The 15,310-nt window shown below is 37.9% G+C and overlaps 1 pseudogene; it reads left to right on the top strand.

Moving 5' to 3' along the window:
* Positions 1-12,276: 12,276 nt before the first annotated feature.
* Positions 12,277-14,982, top strand: LOC148094264 (endoribonuclease LACTB2-like; annotated as a pseudogene).
* Positions 14,983-15,310: the final 328 nt, after the last annotated feature.

Genomic DNA, 15,310 nt, shown 5'->3' with positions numbered 1-15,310 from the left:
CATCAAAATTCAAAATTTCTTCTCCACAAAGTGCACTACAAAGTTAAGAGACACATGATAGGTGGAGAAAATATATTTTCAATATATGTAACCAAGAAATGATTAATGCCTAGAATATTTAAGTAACTCCTATAAATCATTAAAAATAAAAAAGGCAACCCAATAAAAAAAATGGACAGAAAATGTAAATGTTCAAGTCGCTGAAGTAGAAATGGTATGACTAATATGAACATATACCTATCCTTATTGGTAAGTAATCAGAAAACTCCAAAATATAGGCATCAATTTGAAACTACACTGACCAAAAAAATGAATTTTCAGATAAAAGCCAAAGCCAGCAAGCATGAAAGGAAATAGGAAATTTCACATGCACTAGTCACCGTGCAAATATTTATTACAGCCATTTTGTTGAGCAATCTAGCAATATGTGGTAAAATTTTGTTAGCACATGCCCTATAACACAGGAATTTCTAGATATGTACCTCTAGATAACTCAATAAACACAAAAACATCTATTAAGATTGTAATAATGGCAAAATGAGGTAAAATATTTTTAAAGTGAGGCTTATGCATACATATTCTTCAGGGGTCAAAAGGTGATTAATTTCCAAGGACAGAGTTGAATAACAGTGTTGACAAAAATATATATAAGAAGGTCAACCTGAGGGATCCAAGATGGTGGCAAAGTAGGTGGAAGTTACACTCACAACCCCCAAGGATCAAATAATATTACAACTAAATTATGAATAGACCTGAATAACCAACAGAAGGCTAGCTAAACAGAAGCCTTAAAACCAAGGATTTACAAAAGAAGCTACCTCAAGACTGGTAGAAGGAAGAGAGATGCAAAAAAGGCTGGCCACACACCCAAGTGTTGTGGTTGAAAATCTAGAGGAATATCTCAACCACAAAGGATCTCCCTGAAGAATGAGGAGTTTTAACCCCATACCAAGCTCCCCAGCCCAGAACACCAGAATTGGGAACTGGAGCTCACATAATACCTGGCTCTGAAAATCAGCAGAAATCCATCACTAGAATGAGATGGAAGACTGCTACAAACCCAGATGCCCTCTTAAAGTGCCCTCAACAAAAATCTCCTTCATAGCCACTCACCCTGGGCTCTAGCAGGGAGATGGTGGCTCAGAACAGAATGGAGTGGCTTTGGAGAAGGGCTAGAAGGGCAGCTGCCAATATCCCGGTGCTAAGTCCATCTCCCACACCACCAACTGAATTAATTTTTTCAAGGTTGAGCACTCCTCTCCATAAGGCATCATCCTAGGAAGATATGTTAGTCCCACCCTCTTGACTCCCTGTGGCCCTGCCCTGACAAGGTCACACCCTGGAGGAATCAGCTATCTGAGGCCAGCCTGAGCCCATAGTTCAGTTTTCTTCGAAGGTTCTCGAAGAGGTCTGTGAAGATTCAGAGGGCAACAAAGAAGAACACAGAGAAACTGACTTGTGTGGCTTTGGGCGAGGGCCATGACTTACACTACTATTCCTGTGCAGAACCCTCCTACTTTAGCCTGATGAATTCTAATGGACTTGCCCCATGCTCAATACAGGTGGAAACTGGCCTTGGTACACACCTTGGAGCCTCCCACATGCACCCAAGCCACAGCCACCAAATGTGGATTACTTTGTAGCTCCTAACAGGTAGCCCATGGCCACTCACAGGCAATGTCTGACATTGATCGGTACCAAAGTCCCTCCCAAGATTCCCCAGAACCAACACACCCAATGGCAGACTTCAGGTCACATTAGACCATGACCCAGTAAGCTCCAGGAGTGGCACACACAAAGGGAGATCTCAGTAGGCACTAGAATCTGCTGGGGCAAATTTCATATCTTGGAGTTACCCTCCACATAGCAACTTGTATACTGTGGTCAGGGTCAATCCTCATAGTCAAGTAATATGAGGGTCAACTCACCCACGAATGCGCCAACACCAATTCAGACTCAAATACAACAGAAAAGCTCACATAATCCACACAAGCAACATTCCTGTAGCACCTGGCTCACTCAGATGATCAGAGAGAATGTGTTACGGAGTCCTAAAAGACATCTAATACATAAGGGCACCCTACCAAGACAGGGAGACATAGTAGATCTACCTGATATGCAAAAACATATTCAGAGAAATGGCCAAAATGGAGAGACAAAGAAACATGTGCCAAATACAAGAAGAGAAGCAATCCCCACAAAAAGAAGTAAATAAAATGGAGGCAAAGAATCTATCAGATACAGAGTTCAAAACAATTATTATGTGGATGTTTAAGGAACTTGGGGGAAGAATAGATGAACTCAGTGAAGACTTAAACAAAAAATCATTGAAAACATAAAAAAAAGAGTATAAAGGCCATAAAAAAGAACCAGTCAGAAATGAATACTATAATAGCTGAAGTGATTACACTAGAAGAAATCAACAGCAGAATAAATGAAGTAAAGGATCAAATACATGACTTGGAAGACAAGGTAGCAGGAAACACCCAATCAGAGCAACAGAAATAATAATAAAATCTAAGGATACTTCAAAAAATCCTCTGGGACAATATGAAGTGTAATGACATCCACATCACAGGGATACCAGGAGAAGAAAGAGATCAAAGGATTCAGAACCTATTTGAAGAAATAATGACTGAAGCTTTCCCTACCCAGGTAAAGGAAAAAGGCACAGAGTCTAGGAAGTGCAGAGAGTCCCTAACAAGATAAACCCAAAGACAGCCACAAAAAGACACACCATAATTAAAATACCAAAGGTTAAAGGCAAAGAATCTTAAAAGCAGCAGAGAAAGACAATTAGTTACCTACAAGGGAGCTTCCCTAATACTGACAACTGATTTCTCAACAGAAACATTTCAGGCCAGAAAGGCTTGGCACAAGCTATTCAAAGTGATGGAAAGCAAGGACCCACAACCAATACTAAACTCTACCAAGCAAGGCTATCATTTAAAATCGAAGGTGAAATAAAGAGCTTCCCAGATAAGACAAAGCTAAAGTTCACCAACACAGACCAGTATTACAATAAATGTTAAAGGGACTTCTTTAAAAAGAAGAAAGAAAATAAGAGGAACATAAGTATGAATAATAAAATGGCAATAAATATGTAACTATCAATAATCACTTTTAAAAATTTATCTTTACTGTTGAAAGTTTTACAGATGCCTCCCTTTTTTCCCCATTGACATCTCCACCCTGCATCCACCTCCCCAGGCCTTCACCACACTATTGTCTGTGTCCATGGGTTATGCATATATGCATATAAGATCTTTAATTAATCTCTTCCCATCTCCCCACGCCTTCCCTCTGAGAATCCTCAGTCTGTTGCATGTTTCCATGTCTAAAAAAAAATCACTTTAAATGTAAATACATTAAATGCTCCAATCAAAATATCTAGGGTAGCCGAATGGATGAGAAAATAAGACACATATCTGTGCTGTCTACAAGAGACTCACTTTAGATCAAAAGACACACAGAGGCTGGAAGTAAAGAGATAGGAAAAGGATTTTCATAGAAATGGAAATTTTCTTAAAAGATGGAGTAGCATGACACAGGAAAAAGATAATTTAAAAAAAGGTTATAATAAGAAATAAAAAAGATCATTACATAATGATAAAGGAATGAATCTAATAAGAGAATATAACCCTTGTAGACATTTATGCACCTAACAAAGGAGCACCTAAATATATAAAACAAATATTGATGGATATAAAGAGAGAGGTTGACAGTAATACTGTCTTATTAGCGGACTTCAACACCCCACTGACATAATGGATAGATCTACCAGACAGAAAATCAACAAGGAAACAACGATGTTAAATGACACACTAAACCAGATGGATTTAATTGATGTTCTCAGAGCATTTTATACCAAAGCAGCATTACTTTCAAGTGAACATGTAATATTTTCCATAATAGATAATACATTAGACCACAAAACAAGTCTCTCTTAAGAAGACCGAAATCTTATAAAGCATCTTCTCTGACCATAATGATAGAAAACTAGAAATCAATTACAAAATAATAACTTTAAAAATATACAAACAAATGGAGGCTAAATAACATGCTACTAAATGATGAATGGGTAACCACGGTATCAAGAAAGAAATCTAAAGATATCATGAAACAAATAAAAATGAAAACACAACGACCTAAAATCTCTGTGACACAGTGAACGCAGTCCTAAGAGAAAAATTCATAGCATTTTAGGCCTACCTCAAGAAACAAGAAAAACCTCAAGTAAGCAATATAATCTTACACCTAAAAGAACAAGAAAAAGAACAAACTTCAAAGTGAGTAGAAGAAATGAAAGAGTAAAGAGAAGAGCAGAAATAAATAAAATAAATTCTAAAAAACAATTCAAAAGATCAATGAAACTAAAAGTTGACTTTTTGAAAAGATAAACAAGACTGATAAACCTTTAACCAGACTCATCAAGAGACAGTGAGAGGACAAAATAAATAAAATTAGAAAAGAAAGAGCAGCAATAACTGACACCAAAGAAATATAAAGGGTTATAAGGAACTATTATGAATAATAACACACCAACAAATTGGACGATCTAAATGAAATGGATAAACTCTAGAAACATGCAATCTTTCAAGACTGAATCAAGAAGAAACAGAAGGTGTTAACAGACTGATAACCAACAAATGAAAGTGGTAATAAAAAAAAATAAAAAAATAACTCCCAACAAAGTCCTGGACCAGATGGCTTCACAAGTGAATTTTACCAAACATTCAAGGAGGAATTAATGCTTATCCTTCTCAAACTATTCCAAAAAATTCAAGAGGAAGTCTCCAAGAGCATTTTATGAAGCCAGTATTATCCTAATTCCAAAACCAGATAAAGACACTACCAGAAAAGAAAATTATAGCCCAATATCCCTGATGAACATAGATGCAAAAATCAACAGGACTGATACAATATCTGTAAATCAGTTAATATGATACACCACATAAACAAAACATAAAAATCATATGGTCATATCAATAGAGGCAGCAAACGCATTTGACCAAATCCAGCACCCATTTATGATAAAAACTCTCAGGAAAGTGGGAATAGAAGGACATACCTCAACATAATAAAGGCCAATTGTGACAAACCCACAGCTAACAACTTACACAACAATAAAAAAATTAAAAGCATTTCCCTTAAGATCAGGAACAAGACAGGGATGTCCACTTTCACCACTCTTATTCAACATAGTACAGAAAACCTAGCCACAGGAATAAAACAAGAAGAAATAAAAGGCATCCAAGAAGTAAAACTGTCATATTGGCAGATGACATAACTGTACATAAAGAACCCTTAAGATTTCACCAAAAAACTACTAGAACTGATATATGAATTTAGTAAAGTAGCAAGATACAAAATTAATATTCAGAAATCGGCTGCATTTTTCGACACCAATAGCAAACTATCAGAAAGGGAAACTCAGAAAAAAATTCCATTTACAATTGCATCAAAAAAATTAAATACCAAGAAGTTAATTTTACCAAGGTGGTAAAAGACCTGTACTCAGAAAATTATAAGACACTGAAGAAAGAAACTGAAGAAGAGACAAATAAATGGAAGCATATGTCATACTCATGCATAGGAAGAATTCACATCATTACAATTCCATGCCATTCAAAGCAATCCATAGATTCAATAAAATCCCTATCAAAATACCAATCGCATTTTTCACAGAACTAGCACAAATAATCTTAAAATTTATGTTTAACCACAAAAGACTCTGAATAGACACAGTAATCTTGGGAAAGAACAAAGTTAGAGGTATCATGCTACCTGATATCAAATTATACTACAAGTCCATAGTAATCAAAACAGCATATTACTGGCATAAAAACAAGCACACAGATCAATGGAACAGAATAGAGAGCCCAGGAATAAACCCACATTTATACAGTCAATTACTATATGGCAATGGAGGCAAGAGCATACAATGAGATAAAGGCAGTCTATTCAATAAATGTTTTGGGGGAAATTGGACAGCAAAAAAATAAAACTAGGTCACCTTCTTAAACTATATACAAAAGTAAACTCAAAATGGATTAAAGACTTAAAATCATAAAACTCTTAGAAGAAAACACAGGCAGTAATATCTCTTACATCTTTGTTAGCAATATTTTTCCTGAAATATCTCTTTAGGCAAGGGAACAAAAGAAAAAATAAACAAATGGGACTACATCAAACTAAAAAGTTTTTGTGCAGCAAAGGAAACCATCAACAAAACAAAAGGAAAACCTACTGAATGGGAGACGATATTCACCAATGACATATCTGCTAAGGGGTTAATATCCAAAATTTATAAAGAATTCATGCAACTGAACATGAAAAAACCAACAAGCCAAGTTTTAAAAGGCAAAGGACCTGAATAGAAACTTCTCCAAACAGGACATATAGATGGCCAATAGACATATGAAAAGATGCTCAACATCACTAGTCATTAAATCAATTCAAATTAAAACCACAATGAGATATCACCTCACACCTGTCAGAATGATGATCATCAATAAATCCACAAACAACAAATACTGGAGAGGAAGTGGAGAAAAGGGAACCCTTGTACACTGTTGGTGGAAATGCAGACTGGTACAGCCACTATGGACAGCAACATGGAGGTTCCTCAGAAAATTAAAAATGGAACTGCCCTATGACCCAGCAATTCTATTTCTGGGTATATATCTGAAGAAACCCAAAACACTAATTCAAAAAAATATATGCACCCCTATGTTTACTGCAGTGTTATTTACAATAGCCAAGCTATGGAAGCAACCCTAGTGCCCATCAATAGATGAATGGATAAAAAAGTGGTGGTACCTATATACAATGGAATATTACTCAGCTGTAAAAAAAATTGACATCTTACCATTTGTGAAAACATGGATAGATCTTGAGGGTGTTATGAAATAAGTCAGACAGAGAAAAACAAATACCTTATTATTTCATCTACATGGGAAATCTAAAGGACAAAATAGAGGAACAAACAAAATTGAAACAGATTCACAGGTACAGAAATCAGATGGTTGCCAGAGGGGACAGGGGTTGGGGGACTGGGTGAAAAAGTTGAAGTTATTAAGAAGTACAAATTAGGAGTTATAAAATAGTCATAGAGATGTAAAGTACAGCAGAGGAAATATAGTCAGTAATATTGTAATATCTATGTATGGTGCCAGGACAATGCTGGAAATATCAGATGGACTATTTTGTAAAGTATATAATTGTCCAATTATTGTGCTATACACCTGATACTAATACAAAGTAATACTGAATGCAAACTATAATTGTAAAATAAAATTTATATTTTAAAAAGTTCAACCTGCTTAGTACAATATTTTAATCAAGTTTTGAGCATATATAAAACATATATTTTTTTCATAAATATTTATATGTAGAAAAATTCCCACTAAGCATATGTGAATGAGTGTTTGATGGAAGCCAGACAATTGTTAATGCATTTGGGAGTCAAAAGGAAAGAGAAATAAAAGGATCTGAGACTAGGATAATACTTTGAGTATGACACAAATCAAGGAACAGCATTGGTCATAGTAATACAATTTTGTGTGCTTTAAGGCCAAAACAGTTACAAATAACAAAGAGAACAGTTTAAAATAAGGAGGAGAGGAAAAAGTAAATTACCTGTCTTTAATTTATGGTCAGTTAATGTAAAGAAAAGGGCTAATCTAAAATTTGCTAAAGTCAGAAATTGGTTTGTATGGGTAACAACCTCTCCTAATAGCCTTTTTATTGTGAAGGGGTAATTGAGCGCTAATTCTCCGTGCTGACTGTGCTTGCAGCAGTTTCTCCAACCCTGAAGCATCCTGGCTCTCTGCATGTGTCACATAGCTTAATGTTACATAACTTAATGTTTTCCTTTTGAGTAAATTTTTACCTGAGGCATTCCAGTCCTATAAAGTTCAGCAATCAATTTAGGCCCAAAGCAGCACAGGCCTCAGTTCCCTAGAATCGAGTATTTGTATGTGAGTTAACATTTAAGCACCGGAGGGAAAAAATAGGTTCAAACAGATATAAGGAATAAGTGTGTATGCTAAATCACTACACAGTCAGCTAATTTGCCTATCACAGAATTTCACTTTGTATATAAAAGTGGGAGTATGTGTATATGTGTGTGGGGGAGAGAGAGATGGTCAATTAAATTTGTATATTATTTTTAAAGATGTAAGCTATTTTTAATGCTGCTTGTAATGATTATAAGTCAATGTTATAAGATATAATCATAAAATTCTAATAGCTAGACTTGTCATAAAAAAAGAAAATCTGTCAGTATGTATTTTTAAAATTCTTAACCTCTAAAACAACATAAAAGCCATTTTCTACTCATTACAAGGAATTCCAGACACAGCATAAGACACCTGTTGGGATCATTTCAGCAAACTGATTGTTGCTTGCATCATTTTTATATCCAGATCTTTTAACCAATTGTCACAATTATTGCCGATATTTGTGAAAGGAATAGCCAGGATCCCAGTTAGAAGTTTCTTGTGTCTTCTTTGCTATGTTACAAAATAGAAATCTAAATAATCAAGCCTAATGTAATTGGCTTATAAAGAATCTCAGATTGAAACACTTTGTGTGAGTGCTTGGAAAGAGAAAAGCTCATCTCTCAGCTGTACTGTAAGAGAGAAGACTATGTAAGGCACCTTCAGCTAGTCCTTGGGAATGGCACTCAATGTCCTTAACTCCACCTAAGATACTACAGGAATTGATCCCCTAGTAACAGTCAAAATAAAACAAATTTACTTACTCCAGGCCCACAGGTCAGTACTGAAAAAAAGAGCAATTCCGTAATATAAAGCTACATATCCATTTGCGTAAGGCTAGAAGAGCCTAGAAGTATGTGTGTGTGTGTATATATTTACACACACACAACACACACACTGAGCAAAGAATAAGTTTGAACACTGAAGTTACGTTTCGGTCCACACTGTTGAGATTAGCTAGTGAAGATACATAGAAATAAAATCAGGCATTCAGGAAGCCACAAAACATAAGGTAAATGATGGGCACTCTTTGCAGCAGCTTTTGCCCCAGTTATACAAGAATTCAAAGAAAGAAATTTGTGTAGGAGCAAATGCATTCATGGGTAACAGACTGCCTTTAGAATGGGTCACAGAGCATCCTTTCCCCCATGAACCACCTAGACTACCAGCAGTAGGAAGGAAAGTAATAGGTGTCTCCTTTCCATTTTAGCAGTAGATCCATAACAGTAACTCAATGCTCAACAGGGGATAAGAAGATCATTTTACATTTGAGATTTCAATAAAGTTACTTAAGACACAGAGAGGGAGGTGGAGGAGGAAAGAAACTAGGGTTCTAAGGCAGTGCTTCTCAAACTTGAAAGTGTATATGAATCACCTGGAGATTTGTTAAAATGCAGATTCTAGTTCAATAAGTCTAAAGTGGGACTAGAGACAGCACATTTCTAACCAGCTCCCAAATATGGGGCTGTTGATGGTCTGACCACACTTTAAGTAACTAAGTTTAAAAAAATAATTAAAAAAAAACAAAAGGGGATGATAGAAGCCAAAATTCCTCTAAAGTGACAGAAATGATAGGGAAGAAGCTATTAAGTAAACACCCACACACCACCTTGCCTCAGGTGGAATATATATGCTCCCTAGATGTGCTTAAAAGTGGTCAAGTGCCACGGTGAACTCTTTATTTCTGCCCCCCACCCCCAATCCTGCTACTTTCCCCCACCTGCCTAGGTCTGTTGGTGTCTCAGCCACCCAAACCTGGAAACAGAAAACTCACATTTATTTTCAACTCCTCCTTCTCTCTCAATCCCCACACCAGGTTCCAAGTCCTGTCAATCAGCCTTCCCAGTCTCTCCTCCCGTTTCCTGCTGTGTTCTCGCTTCCCCAGATGAGGTTTGGCACTTGTCTAGTTCCTGGGCCACCGTAGTTCCCTCTGAATTGTTTCCATCACTCAATTTTCTGTTTCCAAGTATCTTCTCTATATTGCTACCAGCATTATAATTCTAAATCTCAGTGCGATTTCTATCATTTTCCTGTTAAAATTCCTTCCACCTGATACAGCTTCCCATTTCCTAAAGGATAAAGAACAAAGGCTTGAGCAGGGTGTCCAAGACATTTCAGAATCAATCCCAGCATTTCCTTCTGGCCCCTCTACATGCACCTTCAGCTCAGGGACATGATCCCACATGGACTCAGGAAGTCAGCCAGGTCCTTCCCTTGGTGAGCGACCATATCCCAGCAATCGTAAGTACTTCTTAGCCTGGAAACCACCTTATCCCACAAAATTCAGTTCAAAACACTGTTTTCTTCCTGTAAAGTCTCCCAGATGTACTATTTCCAGGCACACGGTAGGTAAACAAGCAATATTGCTAAATCAATGAACAATGCCAGAGAGTTGACATTCTCTAAGGTGCTCCAGCCACATGGCCAGGAAACTAGCTCAAGTCTGATGACAGGGAAGAAAAAAATCAGATGAAAATTTTCATGTTCTATCAAGTTCCCATTCTAGTCATTAAAATAGAAAAAAAATTAATTTTGAAGTCTTATCAATTGAGGTGCAGAAAGATTTTTCTTTACTATCAAGGACAATGCTGAAGTTAAGAGATTATTAGACATAGAGGATCTAAGATGGTAAGAAGTGGGAGAGTACTGTTTTTGCATCTTCTCAACATCAAAGTTGTTATTTTTTTATTTATTGCTTTACTCTTAGGAAGATCTCAGAGCAATTTAGAAGCCTGGACAAAGTTTCTAAAACCTTGCTCAACTCACCCCAGCAAAGCAGTACATTAGCATGAAATGAATAAGAAATAAGAGGCACCAAAAATGTTCGACTATCACACTTGTTTTTTCAGATTCCAGCAAGGGTTCATTAAAGCTGGTGCTACTCGTTATTTCTGGTGCAACCCCAGAAGTAAATTAATATCTAAAGAAATGAAGTTACAAGCCCTGAATTTGAGTTCATTAACACAACATAATACGGTCTTATGAGGAAGACAAAAAAAATGCATAATTTCGCATGAATTGTAAACATGTTAAAAAAATTAACAAATATCTTCAGTATGTCATCAACAGTAAGAAAATTTAAGTTTGCTAGATACTGCCTTTCCCTCAAACTGGTAACAGTCAAAATGACACTTTTTATTTATTTATTCAATCAAGTACTTACTGCTGTGGTGGTTTTCAAACATTAAATCATGTCTGTAAATTATTTGACACTTCCCACATTAAGAGGGTAATCCCCCTCCCCCTTGAATGTGGACTGGTATGTGAAGTGGTTTACCAACAGAATGCAGTGAAATGATGCTGCTGCTTGCCTCCCAGCATATGGTAGCAAAAGTGCATGCAGTTCTGCAGGATTCTCTTGGGACACATGCCTTGAAGCTCGAGTCATCAGGGAAAAGGTCCGGCTACCCTGAAACTGACATGTTTAGAGAGACCACACAGAGAAACCACATAGAAATAGAAAGACATCCCTACCAGCATTGGCTGCTTCAGCTATTTGTGTCTTCTCAGCCCAGGCCATAGACACATGAGTGGGGCCTTTGAAATGAGTCAGGCTTAGTCACCATCTGACTGTAATCACATGAGCTACCCCAGGCAAGAACCACCAAGCTGAGCCAAGTCAACCCAAAGACCAAAAGAGACAATAACAAATAACCATTATTATTTTACACCATTAAGTATGGGTAATCTGTTACTTAGCAAGAGATAAATGGAACAGGCACCTAATGTATGTCAGGCACTGTATTAGGTATTGGAGATTCTCCTCACCTCATGGAGTTTAAAACTTCCTGACCCAGTGCTCTACATAAATGTATAAAACAATCCTTGATTTCCCTGATTTTTCAATCCAAAGAGCAATATAGGACCTATTTATATAAACATATATGTGCTAATATAAGAAAATATATAAAAAGTGCTAAATAAATAAACAGCTACAGGAAGCCAGGCCCCCAAAAGGCCTCGGAAGCTCACTTTTACTGCAATGGGTCATCCTCAGTTCATAGAAGTGATGAGCTTACAGAGAAACCTGGTTAGAGCTGGGCTAGGGGTCCAGGAGTACAGGAACAGGCAGGGTGGGGAGCCAGGAGAAAGACCCTTTGTTACAAATCCTGCTGCAAGTCCCACTGCACAGCCCACCAGCGTACCCCATATTCCAGGTGCTTCATGAAGCTGCCCTTCACACCCTCCTGAAAGTACCTCCAAGATCAGGCACTCATAGGAAGAGGCCTGCAGGGCTTTGGAACCTGGAAGTCTTTGAGGAAGGCAGGATAAAATGGCAGCCAGTCTTTGCACGGTCTTTAGTGCCCCAGTGTCCTTGGTCCCATACGGGGTCCTGCTAAGCTCTCCTTTCTGTGTTATGGCACAGCAATGCTGATGTCCCCAAGCCACTTGGGCCATCTCAGGTCAGTACCCCACTGAGGGGAGAATGAGCTGGTGCTAACCAGGCCTTTGGAGAAATTCACCCCAAACTCTGGTGCCCTGTTATTCTCAGTGTGTGGCCTTATAAATTCCCACAGGCAAATTACCTCAATTGCCATGCTGGGGATGTTAGAGCATGTGCATATGTATTTTCAAATTACTGACTTTGTTCTAATGGCAGCAAATCTGCTTTCACAGCTGATGGAGATGATCTTTTTAAAAAATCATTACTTTCCAAGTTCCATGCTCCAGTCACACCGCAAGCTATGCACCCACGGGAGGCTTAGGCCAAGATGGCTAAGTCCCAGTGCATCAAGTGCTATCCTATCAAGTGCTGCGCGTACTGGGCTGTAACCCAGGTCCCATGACCCTACAGGGTATCTGGTAGGGTCCCACCCCAGAAGAATACTCATCAACACTGAAGAGCCAGCAATTCCAGAGTATATCAGCTGTTTAAAGCAGGCTCTGAAAAAAAATTAACACAGCAACCCAGGAAATCACAGCGACTCACTGGCATTGTGATCATACCAGAGGCACAAGAGATATTTGTAAAAACACTAATAATGACACTAGAAACCGCATTAAAAAAACTCCCACAGAATCTTTAGAGAGAAGAAATTATAATAGATGGAGAGTGTGGACCCTGAGAAAGAAGATACCTACTAAGAAGGGTGCCTAGTGGCTAACTGGGTTCAAATGGAGGAAAAAAGTAATTTCTCCCTGGGGCCCCTCACTCAAACTGCACTTCAGGGAGAAGCCTGCACTGAGCTGCCTGTTGCACTCTTTCTGTAATCTGAGTCAGCCCTTATAAAGGAATTCCCGGAATTCTACTTCAACCAATAGGACTGAGGCAGCTATATAGGAGCTATACCTCTGTATCAATATCCTCACTGACCAATCAGAGCAGCTCCATTCTGACCAATCAAACTTTGATAATTTATAATCCTCATTTGCATGAGGACAAACCAATCACAGGCCAGAGTTGAGGACTTCTGTCTATATAAACCAGTTTCCCGCTGGCTGTGAGAGTGCACTTTCCGTTTCTACTGAAGACTTGAGCTGAAACACCAAAGGAGACCTAGCCCAGAGCAACCCAGAGCACAATGGAGCAGACCAGAGTAGACCAGAAGGAGCATAACAGAACTGTCTAGCCAGAGAGGGGCCCATGCCCGCCTTGGCCACAGGACTGTTCTACAGCCATGCTGTTTTCACAGCTATGTTGCATCACAATTGAGCTGTTTTGCACTGAATGCAGCTTCCTTCTTCAGTGCACTCCAAACTGGGGATTCCTATTGGTGTTGAATTTGCATCAACAACCACTGATTGACAAGAGCAACAATATGTTTATTTGAAAGATGGAGATGTAATTAAGATTGAGGGTGCCACGCTAAAAGTTATATACACACCTGACCACATTAATGATCATATGTCTCAGCTTTTGGAAGAGGAGATTGCATCCTATGAGAAGGAACTGTATTTGAAGACTTCTGTGATTATATGAACTCTCAAAGAATTTTTCAACCTACAGCATCCATACAAGGAATCCCAATTTGGTGTGTGGTGAAGATTTTTTTCAGTGAAAACAGCTCAGTTGTGATACAGCACATCTGTGAGAACCACACAGCTGTAAAGAAGCCCCAGGGACAAGTCCCTCTTAATCTAGGCAGCTCTGCTCCATTCTGCGCTGGTCTGCTCTTCTGCTCCTGTGCGGGTCTGCTCTGCTCCACAGATGTTTTCAGTGTTTCAGCTCTAACTGGGGAAACTCAGTCTTCAGTCAGGATGGAAAGGGAAAGTGAACTCTCAGAGCCATAGGGGAGCTGATTTATATAGACAGAAGTCCTCTTCCCTCCTCCCTGATTGGTTCATCCTCATGCAAATGAAGACTTCAAACCCTGGCAGTTTGATTAGTCCAATTATCCTGATTGGTCAGAATAAAGCCACTCTGATTGGTCAGAGATATTCAGCTCTTATCAGGTGGAGAAAGCCTCAGTCCTGTTGGTTGAGGTAGGATTGCGGGAACTCCTTTATAAGTGCTGACTCAGATGGCAGAAACACAGCGGAAGTGAGCAGTTCAGTCCAGAGGCAGATAGTTCAATGCAGGCTTCTCTGTGGGGTACTATTTGAGTGAGAGCCCCTGTGTGGGAATGGCTGCTAGGCTGTTTTTTTGTTTGCTTACTTGCTTGTTTCTTTTCATTTGAGCCCAGTTTACACCAGGAGCCCTTCTTAGTAGGTGTCTTCTTTCTCAGGGTTCACTAGTTATTGGAAATAAAAACTGATATCATATGTCCAGGACATGGTTCAGTAATCCATATTGCTGAAGCTAAAACTCTACATTTCACACAGAAATATTTGAGAAGGGCAAGTTCTTATGGTATTTCATGATAATTTTGAAAAATCCTTTATAGTAATAGAGCTCCTAAAAATTATTCACAAGAATACTCCTGAGTACTTACATAAAATGGCTGAATATAATCTCCTGCTTTAGTTGAAAAATTTTGAAAAAGAAGGAAAAATATTTAGCAACATGGATCCTGACAAGAAATGGAAAGCTCATCTTTAGTTTTAGATGAATAAAAGTTTTATTGTTTAAATTTTTTTTTGTTTATAGAGAATGGTATGTTTTGTTAACTATTAATTATTTACAGAGAATTTTGAGTGTATAACATTGAAAATAATTCTAGATATGCCTTAAGATAATGTCACATTTATTCTAAAATATATAAATTGCATTTTACATCTATAATATAGACCATTTATCTAACCTAGATCTTACATTTTACCAAAAATTCAGAATCCAACAGTTTATCTACTTTCAAGTGATTAAGTAAAATGGTTGCTTTAAAAGTAATAAAATGTATGTAATTTAAACTGGATATTATTCTTGGAAA

The sequence above is a fragment of the Miniopterus natalensis genome, chromosome 1 (genome assembly GCF_054644295.1).
Source record: "Miniopterus natalensis isolate mMinNat1 chromosome 1, mMinNat1.hap1, whole genome shotgun sequence".
NCBI classification, from domain to species: domain Eukaryota; kingdom Metazoa; phylum Chordata; class Mammalia; order Chiroptera; family Miniopteridae; genus Miniopterus; species Miniopterus natalensis.
The sequence above is the reverse complement of the archived record's forward strand: the minus strand, read 5'-3'. Positions and strand labels throughout refer to the sequence as shown.